Source organism: Pseudophryne corroboree, chromosome 2, assembly GCF_028390025.1.
Source record: "Pseudophryne corroboree isolate aPseCor3 chromosome 2, aPseCor3.hap2, whole genome shotgun sequence".
Lineage (NCBI taxonomy): Eukaryota > Metazoa > Chordata > Amphibia > Anura > Myobatrachidae > Pseudophryne > Pseudophryne corroboree.
Window position 1 is genome coordinate 314,131,098 of NC_086445.1, and position 14,315 is coordinate 314,145,412.

Below are 14,315 nucleotides of genomic sequence, written 5' to 3' on the forward strand. Positions count from 1 at the left end.
CCAGGAGTTGCTAGCCATAAAGCTCGCTCTAGAAGAGTGGAGGTATCTGTTGGAGGGAGCTTCTCATTCAATCACCATACTTACAGACCACAAGAACCTTTTATATCTGAAAGGCGCACAATGTCTCAACCCTCGTCAGGCCAGATGGGCACTTTTCTTTTCCAGGTTCGACTTTAAACTCCAGTTCTGTCCGGGCTCTCAGAATCGCAAGGCCGATGCCCTTTCCCGCTCATGGGAGCAAGAAAATGAGTCAGAGTCTTCAGACAAGCATCCTATTATAAATCCGTTGGCATTCTCCACGGTAGGGATGGACTCTACGCCCCCATCAGGGAAAAGTTTTGTGAAACCGATGCTAAGGAAGAAGCTCATGCATTGGGCCCATGCTTCCCGTTTTGCCGGACATACAGGTATCCAAAAAACCCTGGAGTTTATCTCTAGGTCCTATTGGTGGCCAACTCTGAAAAAGGACGTCTCGGAGTTTATTGCATCTTGCCCAAAGTGTGCTCAACATAAGGTATCCCGCCAGTCGCCTGCGGGGCAACTGGTTCCACTATCTGTTCCCCGTCGACCTTGGACCCATTTGTCGATGGATTTTATTACAGATTTACCCATGTGCAACAAGTTCAATACCATCTGGGTGGTAGCTGACCGGTTCACCAAGATGGCACACTTCATTCCTCTCACCGGTCTTCCGTCAGCTCCCAAGTTGGCTCAAGTATTCATACAAGAGATCTTCCGACTCCACGGTCTTCCTGAAGAAATTATCTCAGATCGAGGAGTTCAATTCACAGCCAAATTCTGGCGAAGTTTATGTCAAGTCCTCCAAGTCAAGCTAAAGTTTTCCACGGCTTACCATCCTCAGACCAATGGTCAAACCGAGAGGGTGAATCAGGACTTGGAGGCCTTCCTCCGCATCTATGTGTCCTCCTGTCAAGATGACTGGGTTCAATTACTTCCCTGGGCCGAGTTCTGTCATAACAACCAGTATCATTCTTCATCTGCTTCAACACCATTCTTCACTAACTTTGGATTCCACCCTAAAAGTCCCTGAGTTCCAACCGCTTCCAGCAACTTCTGTTCCCGCAGTGGATATCACCTTGCATCAGTTTGCCAATATCTGGAAGAGCGTACGATCAGCTCTGCTCAAGGCATCGTTCAGGTACAAGAAGTTTGCGGATAAGAAGCGTCGAGCAGTTCCTGCTCTCAAGGTGGGTGATCGGGTATGGTTATCCACGAAGAATTTGAGGTTAAGAGTTCCCAGTATGAAGTTTGCACCTCGCTATATCGGTCCTTTCAAGATTGAACAAGTCATCAATCCTGTTGCTTACAGACTTCAGTTGCCTCCCTTCTTAAAAATACCCAGGACATTCCATGTTTCCCTGTTGAAACCACTGATCTTGAATCGGTTTCATTCCTCACTTCCTCCAACTCCGAAAGTCCAAACTCAACGAGGCGTTGAGTATGAAGTAGCCAAGATCCTGGACTCACGTCACCGTTACGGTCAACTACAATATCTTATTGACTGGAAGGGCTATGGCCCTGAGGAACGTTCATGGACCAATGCTTCTGATGTCCATGCTCCTGCCTTGGTCCGGAGATTCCATTCCAAGTTTCCTCAAAAGCCAAAGAAGTGTCCTGGGGCCACTCCTAAAGGGGGGGGTGCTGTCACGATCCGGGTATCTGGACGCCATTTCTTACCCATCAGATGTCTCCTAAGGCTGGCTCAGCGCTCCAGGACCGGATCCCATCTGTTATCCTAATGTTCACATTCCTGCATCCTCTCCTGTCTCTCTGTGACGCTGTCACAGTAACGCCATATTACATCTGGCATGGCGTCTCCCGCGGCCTCCGCCGCCGTCCCTGAGCTTCTGCATGCAGAGTGTCAGAGTGGCGATTACGTCAGCCGCGGCCTCCGCTGTGTCCGCGTGGTTGGATGTGCACTTGTCAGCCTGGCGTCTCCTGTCTCCAGTGGCCGGCGCCGCCATTACTGTTTTCATTACCACATGGATTACAAACCAAACTTCCCTCCAAGTGTCTGCATGGGCGCAGCCATCTTGGATTCTGTCAGCTGATCATTTCCTCCAATCTGTTGTCAGTATTGTTAATCTGCATAATTGCCTAGCCAATCCCTTCCTTGCTGCAGGTATAAATACACTGTGCCTGAGCAAGGAAGGCGTCAGTGCTTTGGTTGTCAAACCTAGTTCCTGTTTGTCTCTCTCCTGTGATTGTCTTCCAGGTTCCAGCTCCTGTCTCAAGACTTCCACCATAGAGACCCACACCAGCATTCCACCTGCGGTGTAGCCTGACTCTCCAATCCATTGTGGATTCATCTGTTTCCAGCTACAACATTACCAGCTTCCAGCAGAGTACAGCTTCTCTTAAAGGGCCGGTGTCCTTTCTACACTTTACCACTCTCCACCGGTATTATTATTTCTCCGCTCTCAAGTTCTACATTTCATTCATATTGCATCGCTCTCAAGCCTTCATTTATTATTTAACTGGTTCCAGCCAGTATCCACTCCGTGCTAACAACAGTCTGGTTCCAGCCAGTATCCACAGCAGCCGTTTTATCTTCAGCAACCCAGCTTTTCCTGGAACACCAGCTGGTACAATCCTGGGTTATCTCCATTGCTACAGTCGGGCCTGGTAAGGACTTTCCATCTAGAAGATTATAAGAACTATCTCACACTACCAGTGCCCTGTGGCTCCTGCCACCCTGTAGTACCCAGGAACTGTGTTTATTCTTTGCTGACTTTTATGTTTTCTTTTACTGCTGCTGTGTTGCGGAGTTGTCATAATAAACATCATTGACTTTTATCCAAGTTGTCGTGGTCACGCCTTCGGGCAGTTATTATTCATGTTACTTACATGTCCAGGGGTCTGATACAACCTCCCAGGTTCCGGTACATCTCAGCCCCTACAACTGAGGCTGCCTCCCGTCAGCTCAGGCCCTCAGTTGTGACAGCCCTCATAGTAGTGCCGCTTACAGATAATGCCCCCATAGTAGTGCCGCTTACATATAATGCCATTGTAATACTGCCGCTTACATACAATACCCCGTAGTAGTGCTGTTTACATATAATGCCCCGTAGTAGTGCCGCTTACATATAATGCCCCTGTAATAGTGCCACTTACATATAATGCCCCTGTAGTACTGTCACTTACATATAATGTCCCCTATAGTTGTGCCGCTAACATATAATGTCCCTTGTAGTAGTGCTGCTTACATATAATGCCACTGTAGTAGTGCCGCTAATGGTGTGTACAAACGGTGAGATATTTTCTTACGATTTTGACTATATAGTCAAAATCATAAGAAAAGTTAGTGCAGATCGCAAGGTGAAAGTCACCTTGCGATCCCGATTCGATGCCGATGCACGGTCGGCATCGCAAGCCTAGATAGACTGTGCAGGCAAGTCAGTTTTGACTATCTCTATAAAAGAGATAGTCAAAATTGACACTTAACTAAAATCACACAGTCAGTATCGCAAGCACAGTCATTATGTGCTTGCAATGCCGACCTAGCCCGTCGAATAGTGAGAATCTGGCTTAGCCCGAATCTCACCGTGTATATGCACCTTAACACATAATGTCCCCTGTAGTAGTGCCTCTAACATATAATGCCCCTGTAGTAGTGCCGCTTACATACAATGCCCCTGTAATAGTGGCACTTACATAAAATGCTCCGTAGTAGTGCCGTTTACATATAATGCCCCGTAGTAGTGCCGCTTACATATAATGCCCTGAAGTAGTGCTGCTTACATATAATGCCCCTGGAATAGTGCCGCTTACATATAATGCCCCGTAGTAGTGCCGCTTACATAAAAAGCCCTGAAGTAGTGCTGCTTACATATAATGCCCCTGTAATAGTGCCGCTTACATATATGCCCCTGTAATAGTGCCGCTTACATATAATGCCCCCATAATAGTGCAGCTTAAATATAATGCCCCCGTAGTAGTGACGCATACATATAATGCCCTTGTAATAGTGCAGCTTACATATAATGCCCCCGTAGTAGTGCCACTTACACACATTATGCCCACACACACACAGATACACACAGATACATACACACACAGATATACACACACATACAAAAATACACATTTTTAACATTCATTGTATATTGTATGTAATAAATTGTGATTCTTTTTTAGGAAGTACACCATCCTATGTTTATAATTTCTACAGCCAGCGCAGGTTCATTTATTTCTCTCTATAGTATATACACTAGAGGTTCTGACCATCGCCATACCAGCTGCTGCTTACTGCGCACTTGTATAATTCCTTTTCTGCACTGATGCAAACCCACCCTCGATCCACACCTGGCTTAGTAGCATACAGCGCCACAGTTTTTTTTACATCTATAGTAGGGTTGTGGCCATGCCTCTCCAATTTGGCCGAACCCAGCTCCCTTCCCCCAGTACCCAGGCCAGAGTTGCCTACTTTAAAAAGCAAATCTCCAGGAGAAGCCCGGAGACGAGACGCCGCAGGAGACTTCAGGGGGCGGGGCCAGGCTGTGATATCATTAAGCCCCCCCCACATTGAGAAACGCCGCAATTCGTGGGTCTGCGGGACATCATTAAGCCCCGCCCCCACACTGAGAAACGCCGCAATTCGTGGATCCGCGGGAAGGGGGCAGGGCTAAAATGACGCGATTTGCGTCATCTTAATCCCTTCCCCACCCCACAGACTCGTGAATACGGCAGTGTATCTCTTCATCCTGCCCGCATCACTAGGGTGTGAGCAGGATGCGGGAGACCTGCCTACTCTTCCGGGGGTGCGGGGGGGGGGGCTACTCCAAAAAACAGGAGCCTCCGCAGCTTCCGGGAGAGTAGGCAAGTATGACCCAGGCCCATCCCTGCTCTCGATGACTCTGGATTACTGTGCTCTTTTGTGGTAGGGTTGTGGCCATGCCTCCCCAATTTGGTCACACCCAGTCCCCTTCCCCCAGTACCCAGGCCTGTCCCAGTTCTCGATGACTCTGGACTTCTGTGCTCTTTTGTGGTAGGATTGTGGCCATACCTCCCCAATTTGGACACACCCAGTACCCTTCCCCCAGTACCCAGGCCCGTCCCTGCTCTCGATGACTCTGGATTTCTGTGCTCTTTTGTGGTGTGCGGTAGGAGACAGAACACCTGTCTTAGATGGATCTTTTACACCCAGTATGGAATGTGTGCAAGTCCAGATACTAATGATGACAGGTGCAGATGGAACAACATTGTCAGGGATGGACTTCCGTACGGAAAAGCAGCCACCTACGCAACATCAGGCCCACAGTGATGTCATTCAAATGCAAACAATGAACTATCCAAAATATTGTTTAAAGTCCAGAAAAAAGTTGCTCAAATGCTAAAAACATTTACAGCACAATTAATAAATGGTCATAAAAATGTGTTGGAATGCCACTGTATTTAATGCTGGAAAGCTAGTGGGAGCAAACACAGCTACTAAGGGTGTGTTATACATGAGCTGGCATCATTTAGAAGATGACTTGACAAAGGGGAGAAAAAAGAAGGCTCTAGTGTGGGCGCACTCTTTAGAGAAATAAGTAGTTAGTGAGAATTCAAGAAATTGTTAAGACAGAACTTTTATTAATATTAGTAAAACAAAATTAGCCTTCCCAATGATCTATGCAAGAAAAATTAATAAAGTTGAAAAATTATTATTAAAATGTTCTGGTCTCTTTATTCCAAAGAGTATGTGGAAAGGTTGTAGACATAGGATAGTCATACCCCCATTTCCCCTGACCAGTACAGGGTTTCTGTATTGATGGAACCAGGGATTGGTCAAAACACAGTTTGCATGAAAAAGTTATGTTGTTTACAAAAATTTGTAGGTAGCTAGAGAGGTAATCACATGTCACCACTCTGAAGTTTATACACCTGTAATTATATATCCATGCCATATGTTAGAAAATTGTTGATTAGTCGGCATACCAAGTCACCCAAATAAGCTATTAATAGGTGCAAATTATATAATGGAGATTACCAAATTAGAGATAGTGGTGATACTGCTGTTGGCGTTTTAGATCACACGCAAAGGGAAATTATTTCCTAATCTACGACACCAGGTATTCTCAGGTAGTCGCCTTTCCTGATACTGACCTGGCCCAACGCTGTTTAGCTTCCAAGTTCGGATGAGATCGGGCGCTGACAGCGTGGTATGGTAGTAGAGGTTGAGTGTGTACACCAATGAGAGTGCACCGATATAGGAAAATAAGAAAAAGGATAATGGAAAGAAAAACGGAGGAGAAGGAAAGATTAGTGAAAATATGTGGATCTGCTTTTCACGTTAGACTCGGTTCAGAGGATCCCACTGATGTGGTATCGTGTACCGGGAATCATGAATGAGAGTCCACGAAATTTAGTGAACAAAGAATAAAGTGACCTACTAGTTGGTTGGAACATATAATGTGACTGCTTATTTGTCAGATACCTTCATTGAAGGTTAATTAGTTATCTGTTATCACTGAAATTGATATGTCACATGACACAATGAATAATACCGTGAGGTCATACAATCCTGATCCTAAGTCCAATGTAATAACTGGAAATTGGACCTTTATACCCAAAAATGAGACACAAATATACATATAATAGGACAAATTAGCGTAGTATTTGATGGTATGACTGCAGATGCCTTATGTCATATACCTGATATTATTACGTTGATTATTTATCTCTCTGTTTATTTATATGGTTTGGATTGCTATAACAACTTGCTGCCTAAGGGCGTTTTTCTACATCAATTTAACAGTTTGGTCTCCGTTTTCAGTTTAGCCAAGACAGAGTCACCTAAAAGCTATTTTCTAATCCAGGAGTATAAGCAACTTACACGTAATAATATCAGGTTGCTGATACTTTTATTGCATATTCACATCTATATACTTTGCTGTAATTCTTGCTTCGTCCAGCAGGGACGAAAACTTTTCATATTATTGCATATGTACCTACCCTGCTTACAATCTAGTTATACAAACTGTGTATCACTAATATTCTATATATGACATAAGGCATCTGCAGTCATACCATCAAATACTACGCTAATTTGTCCTATTATATGTATATTTGTGTCTCATTTTTGGGTATAAAGGTCCAATTTCCAGTTATTACATTGGACTTAGGATCAGGATTGTATGACCTCACGGTATTATTCATTGTGTCATGTGACATATCAATTTCAGTGATAACAGATAACTAATTAACCTTCAATGAAGGTATCTGACAAATAAGCAGTCACATTATATGTTCCAACCAACTAGTAGGTCACTTTATTCTTTGTTCACTAAATTTCGTGGACTCTCATTCATGATTCCCGGTACACGATACCACATCAGTGGGATCCTCTGAACCGAGTCTAACGTGAAAAGCAGATCCACATATTTTCACTAATCTTTCCTTCTCCTCCGTTTTTCTTTCCATTATCCTTTTTCTTATTTTCCTATATCGGTGCACTCTCATTGGTGTACACACTCAACCTCTACTACCATACCACGCTGTCAGCGCCCGATCTCATCCGAACTTGGAAGCTAAACAGCGTTGGGCCAGGTCAGTATCAGGAAAGGCGACTACCTGAGAATACCTGGTGTCGTAGATTAGGAAATAATTTCCCTTTGCGTGTGATCTAAAACGCCAACAGCAGTATCACCACTATCTCTAATTTGGTAATCTCCATTATATAATTTGCACCTATTAATAGCTTATTTGGGTGACTTGGTATGCCGACTAATCAACAATTTTCTAACATATGGCATGGATATATAATTACAGGTGTATAAACTTCAGAGTGGTGACATGTGATTACCTCTCTAGCTACCTACAAATTTTTGTAAACAACATAACTTTTTCATGCAAACTGTGTTTTGACCAATCCCTGGTTCCATCAATACAGAAACCCTGTACTGGTCAGGGGAAATGGGGGTATGACTATCCTATGTCTACAACCTTTCCACATACTCTTTGGAATAAAGAGACCAGAACATTTTAATAATAATTTTTCAACTTTATTAATTTTTCTTGCATAGATCATTGGGAAGGCTAATTTTGTTTTACTAATATTAATAAAAGTTATGTCTTAACAATTTCTTGAATTCTCACTAACTACTTATTTCTCTAAAGAGTGCGCCCACACTAGAGCCTTCTTTTTTCTCCCCTTTGTCAAGTCTACGTACTCTCTGGCTCTGGGCGCACCACCAACCTGGACAGCATATTTACAGAATAGCTATATATGCCATTTTTCCCTATCCAGGGCAAACCATTGTCCAATTTTGGTCCTTTTCATCCCAACTCCACAACCATCCAATTTGGATTAATCCTGTGCCAGATCACCCCTTGCTTTGCCATCATTTAGAAGATGAAACAGAGCTTGTTACTGCTGACAACGAGAATCAGCAATGGATCGCTTGTGGTAAGACGCCAGACTGCGGTTATGTGACTTCTTGTAAACAAAGCAACTTCCTGTCCCTATGTACTTGTTGCAAACTTAAGTCAGTTTTAATCATGACATGCCTGTGTGACCCTGGAATGCACCCGCATGCTCATGCTTTGTAACACTGTCTACAAGTGATAACTCTTCCACTGTAATGAGACCGTATACAACCCCCTTCTTGAAACATCTGCAATTTGACCAGGCAAGCTTACTTTTCAACATTGTTATACCTTAAGACTTTAAAATAGCTATCCACTGCAAAGAGACTTGCTTGTTGAACAGTGAAATAATTATCCTTTCAGTCTTTATAAAACATGTAGCATAATTCCCTCTATTTATTCGTTTGCCCATTTTAGTTTACAGCATTCCCTTGTCTTTTGTTAAATTGTGCCTGCCCTTAAAAGCAGAAAGTGCAATGCAGTTATATAAGCCAGAGACCCTGTATTCATCATCATAACATAAGTTTATAGAGGAAATAATCCTAAACCAGACACAGCTAGATGGAGGTGATAGGATTTATAATCAAACACTGGCTCACTAGTAGCGCTGCTTTCTGCCCTAATGGCCGAATTTTCCAGCTGCTTGAGGACCAATGATCAAATGATCTGACAGAACAGAAATAAATTCAAATGTTTAGTCATAGGAGACAATTCAACCAAGATAGGCAATTTGGACGGTTCTGAAGACACATTATCAAGAACCTCCTGCAGTGAATCTGCTCCCGCAGAACCTGTTTGAATTTCTCTCTGTGATCCTGCAGTTCCCAAGCAGAAATATTTGATTGGTGAACAAAACAGCGCTACTATGTAAGTGATGTTGGGGGACCCAGGAAGTGACACCAATGTTTCTAATTCTATCCCTATCACTATCACAGAGAATGTTATATTTTAACAAGTATAAAAACTATTTTGACACTCTATAGAAGAGACTTTCCATTTTGATCAATACATCAGATGAAATATTAATATTTGTAAGGAACTGTGGAGTTTGTGTCCTAAAGAGGAGCTGATCTATCAAAAACAAAGTAAATTAGGAGCTATGAAGTTGACTAGGGAACTGACTCACAAGAAACAAATGGTTGTAGATTTCCCTTCCTATTCCCCCTTCTCTCCCTTCAGTCTGTTCCTCACCTTAGCTCCAATTCTCACTGTGCCCTTTCCTTAGAGTTGGACATCAGTCATTAACAGCTAGCAAACATCGATGGTCTGTTACTGATGATCTATGTTTTGCCATCAGTGGCAGAAACCATCCATGGCAGATTCCAGTGGTGATGCGACGATGGAGATTAGCCTTGTCCTCCTTTCGCATTTCCCTTAACCTCCCCCTCCTCAATTGATTGTCCCACTACAGTCAAATGTTTCTACTGATAGTTCAAATCATAAATGACTTTACGTCAATGGGTTCCTGCCATCAATGAAAAGTACTGATGTCCATCCCTACCTCTTCTCTCCTCATTCGACTTCCCCTCACTCCCTTCTAAGTGGCTCAACTCAGCCCTCCACCCAACAGGTGATGCGGCACCCAAAATTGCACAGAGAAACAATGGCCAGCTATCCCAAACAACCACAGCAGCTTAGCAGATAAATGTGGCATTATGTAATAGACCTGTAGGAGGGAGATACTAACTAAATATGTGGTCTTTTTTTTATGAACTGTGATGGCTATTAATGTAAAGGTTCAGTTATGGGTGCTATTAATATATTGTAGTAGCTAATAATGCTGTATGAGGTTTCTCCATTACATGTGGGGGGCTAATAATTAAATGATGGCTGGGAAAGAGTAGGCCTATTTATTGAATGTTATTACAGGTTGAGTATCCCTTATCCAAAATGCTCGGGACCGGAAGTATTTTGGATATCGGATTTTTCTGTATTTTGGAATAATTGCAAACCATAATGACATATCATGGCAATGGGACCCAAGTCTAAGCACAGAATGCATTTATGCTTCATATACACCTTATACACACAGCCTGAAGGTCATTTTATACAATATTTTTAATAACTTTGTGTATTAAACAAAGTTTATGTACATTGAGCCATCAGAAAACAATGGTTTCACTATCTCACTCAAAAAATTCCGTATTTCAGAATATTTGGATATGGGATACTCAACCTGTACTACGGATTTAATGTTGGGGCTGGTTGAGGAGAGCAAAGACTTACAAGAGATGAGAAGTATCCCTTTTACAAAAACCAGCATTTCAAGATCCAGCCACCACAACAAAGGTCAAGATCCAGCAGCAGGTAGTCGCGGCTGCAAGAACAGGTAAGAAAGAGTACAACACAGTCTGCCAGCTACTCTGATTACGGCAGGGAGTTAAGGTTTTGGGGCATTATGTATAGGTTTACCATACTATCCCTTAAAACCTAGACACAGGTTCCGTGGCTGATTAAAAGCAAGTGAAATGCAGGCTTGAAGTCAGCCAGCCACAGAACCTGTGTAATTCATTAGTGTACCAGTTTAAAGGGATAGTATGGTAAGCCTAATAATTGGGGTAGTCTGGAGATATCCCCCCCCCCACCCCCCGCTTGCCATTTTTATTTTCCCTTATACTGTATATCTGTAGTATGAACTACATGTGTCAAATTACAATATATCACATTACTAGTTGTCAGCCCATCAAAATGACGGATCATAACAGTAATGTCAGCGCCAGGAACGAATGGCACAACACTTGCATTGCTCCATCAGGCGCCATCTAGCATACCTCCCAACATTTAGAATCATCTAAGCGGGACCATTCTGCGTGCAAAGCCGAGCCCGCCCAAAAAGGTTTGTGGCCTTGGGGAAAGGGGGCGTAGCCAATGCTGCAACCGCCAGCCATGCCTCCTATTTTCGTCACAGGGGAGGCATGGCCAGCGCTCTGTGAGATTCTGCCCATGCCCCCAGTCCCTCTGTCTCATGAATAAACGGTGTGCACATGCGCACAACATCTATTCACTGCTGCTCTGCTAAGCAAGACAGAGAGCAGAGTCGGCCATAGGCATAGGCAAACTAGGCAATTGCCTAGGGCATTTGATATTCCTAGGGGCATCAGCAGCTTCTGCTGATTAAAATGATATGCAGCATGCCTATAGTCTGTGTGTAGCATTTCATATGCAGATACAGCCACAGTCTCACACAGTATATAGGCATACTACATATCATTTTAATCAGCAGAATCTGCTTGTGCATCTTAGCCACATAGCAATGCAAATAAGATGCATTTTCATAACAAAAAGGTGCCTGAAGTTAGCATTGAGGCAAGATTTATGAATACACATCTGTATCCAAGCAGAGGCAGAGGTCACAGTGTTAGTGACAGTGTGAGTGCTGTGTGCATGTGAGTGGGTTTGTTGTGCAGTAGTGTTTGGAATATGTGTAAGGAGCATTATGTGTGTCATGTAAAAATGCATTAATAATGTGCAACATATGTGTAAGTAAGGGGCACTATGTGTGTCATTATGTGTATAAGAGCATTAATAATGTGCGGCATATGTGTAACAGTGTACTACTGTATGTGTATCATTATTTGTGTAGGGGCAGTAATAATGTGCAGCAAATGGGTAGGGGCACTATGTGTGTCATTATGGTCTCATGTGTAAGGGGCATTACTCTGGCATTATGTGTATAAGGTGCTCTACTATGTGGCGTTGCGTATAGAAAGGGCACTACTGAGTCGTTTAATGTGACTAAAGAGCAACAGGGTGTGGTGTAATGTGAATAAAGAAAAATATGGTGTGGTGCAATGTGAATAAGGGGCTCTACTGTGAGGAGTAATGTTTATAAGGTAAAGTGATACTAGTGTGGGATGTAATATGAATTATGGACACTATCCCATGATCAAATGTGAATAAAGTTGCAGTATTGTGAGGCGTAACTGGAATTGGGGTTACTCTTGTGTGGCCATGCCCCTTGCCAGCAAAAATACACCCCTTTTTGGGCTGAGCACCAAATGTGCGAACTGTTCCTCTTTAAAATATAGGGGGCACAAACACCAAAATAAGGACTGCTATGGGTGAGGGGCAAGGTCAGAGGCAGAACCAGCGGTGGTGCTAGGGGGCACCAGCCAAAATCTTGCCTAGGGCATCATACTGGTTAGGGCCGGCTCTGACAGAGAGTACAGGAGCCTCCTAACTGCCTCCCCCACCACGGGACACTGTGGCCTGCGGTTGGGATAGGGCGTCAGTCCCAAAAAAAATGCACTGTCCAGCAAAAATCGGGACAGTTGGGAGGTATGATCTAGTGGATGCTGGCCAGGGCCAGATTAACAATGGGGTGGATAGAGCTACAGCTCCAGGCCTCCACATAAAAATAGGCCCATCATGCTGGCAGCAGGATGATGACCAGTCACACAGCTGGCCAATCATAAATCATAAGAATTAAAATTGTTTTTGTCTTTTTCTCACAAAATGATCCAATTTTTATATGTTTAGGTATTTAGGGAGACATTGGGGCACATAGTGCATAGGGTGTACACGCCCATATAGCTCTGGCAACATTCACACTGGTCACAGCTCTCCTCTCCTTCTAAGTATAGGCCCTTGAAAATGTTCAGCTCCAGGCCCATGTGGCCCTTAATCCGGCCCTGATGCCGGCGTGCAAAACACTTGAGGTGTGGGGGGCAGCATTAGCCTTTTATTATGTAGCATAGACACATAAAAAATATATACCAGGGGAAAAAAAAGAAGTAACTACCCACACAGCTTTGTCAACTGTCATTTTGATTACTTACAGAAAGCTATCTAGTTCCATCTGCAGTTGCTATAACGCCGCTCACCCATGTATAAAGTGTTCTAGCTCACTGCTTTAGATTATCTATTAAGGTTGCTCTGTATTAACCTTTGTTCCAATGTACTGTCAGACCTTCCTGGACATGTCAGCAGTTCAGCAGACAGTGATAAAAGATAAATATGCTGGCACTTTAAAACAGAACATAACCTTTCACAAAAAAAATTTATTTTATTTTTGAGTTCATAATTGGCAATGTGTTAATGATCTTTGAATGCACCACATACCACATGGATAGCTTTATAAGAACATTTACGTTATGTAAGCATGATCTTCCATATTGGAACAAGAATGGGTTTTCCCTAATGTGAGCTAACATTAATATTCAATGCCATTGATTCCCAATCTGTCACAGAATTAAATGGATGTCTCAGAAGAATTTAACTGTAATGGATAAAAAGTCTTAATTTGTGATAAAATGCATGGAAGATATGCCTCTGATACCTTTATAAAACACAATTAGAAGAAACAGACAATATTTACTTTGGTTTCTTGGACCCTTAATATAAAAAAAAATAATCAAATAATACTAATTGCAAAAAACCCAAAACCTCACAATAAGCAAAAGTAATAACTTTTTATCCACAACAGCTGGAGAACAAAAGAAAGAAAAGTATTACATGCAAAAACTACAGATATAGTTTACCTCAATACCTGTCCTAGCAACATTCAATATGTGAACCCTATCACAAGACCATTAATAGGAGACAGAATATATCAGACAATATAAAACAAACTGACACAAAACTTTATTTTAAAATTAAAATAAGAATTTACTCACCGGTAATTCTGTTTCTCGTAGTCCGTAGTGGATGCTGGGAACTCCGTAAGGACCATGGGGAATAGCGGGCTCCGAAGGAGGCTGGGCACTCTAGAAAGATCTTAGACTACCTGGTGTGCACTGGCTCCTCCCACTATGACCCTCCTCCAAGCCTCAGTTAGGTACTGTGCCCGGACGAGCGTACACAATAAGGAAGGATTTTGAATCCCGGGTAAGACTCATACCAGCCACACCAATCACACCGAACAACTCGTGATATGAAACCCAGTTAACAGTATGAAACGATAGAGCCTCTCAACAGACGGCTCAACAATAACCCGATTTAGTTAA

General features: G+C 42.9%; 1 protein-coding gene and 2 pseudogenes across 3 annotated transcripts in view; 1 reads left to right on the top strand and 2 right to left on the bottom strand.

Moving 5' to 3' along the window:
* Nucleotides 1–14,315, bottom strand: part of KLF12 (KLF transcription factor 12) — a 367,131-nt gene that overhangs the window by 237,517 nt on the left and 115,299 nt on the right. The window lies entirely within an intron of this gene.
* LOC135052396 (5S ribosomal RNA) lies at nt 6,060–6,178 on the bottom strand (annotated as a pseudogene).
* Nucleotides 7,482–7,600, top strand: LOC135052407 (5S ribosomal RNA; annotated as a pseudogene).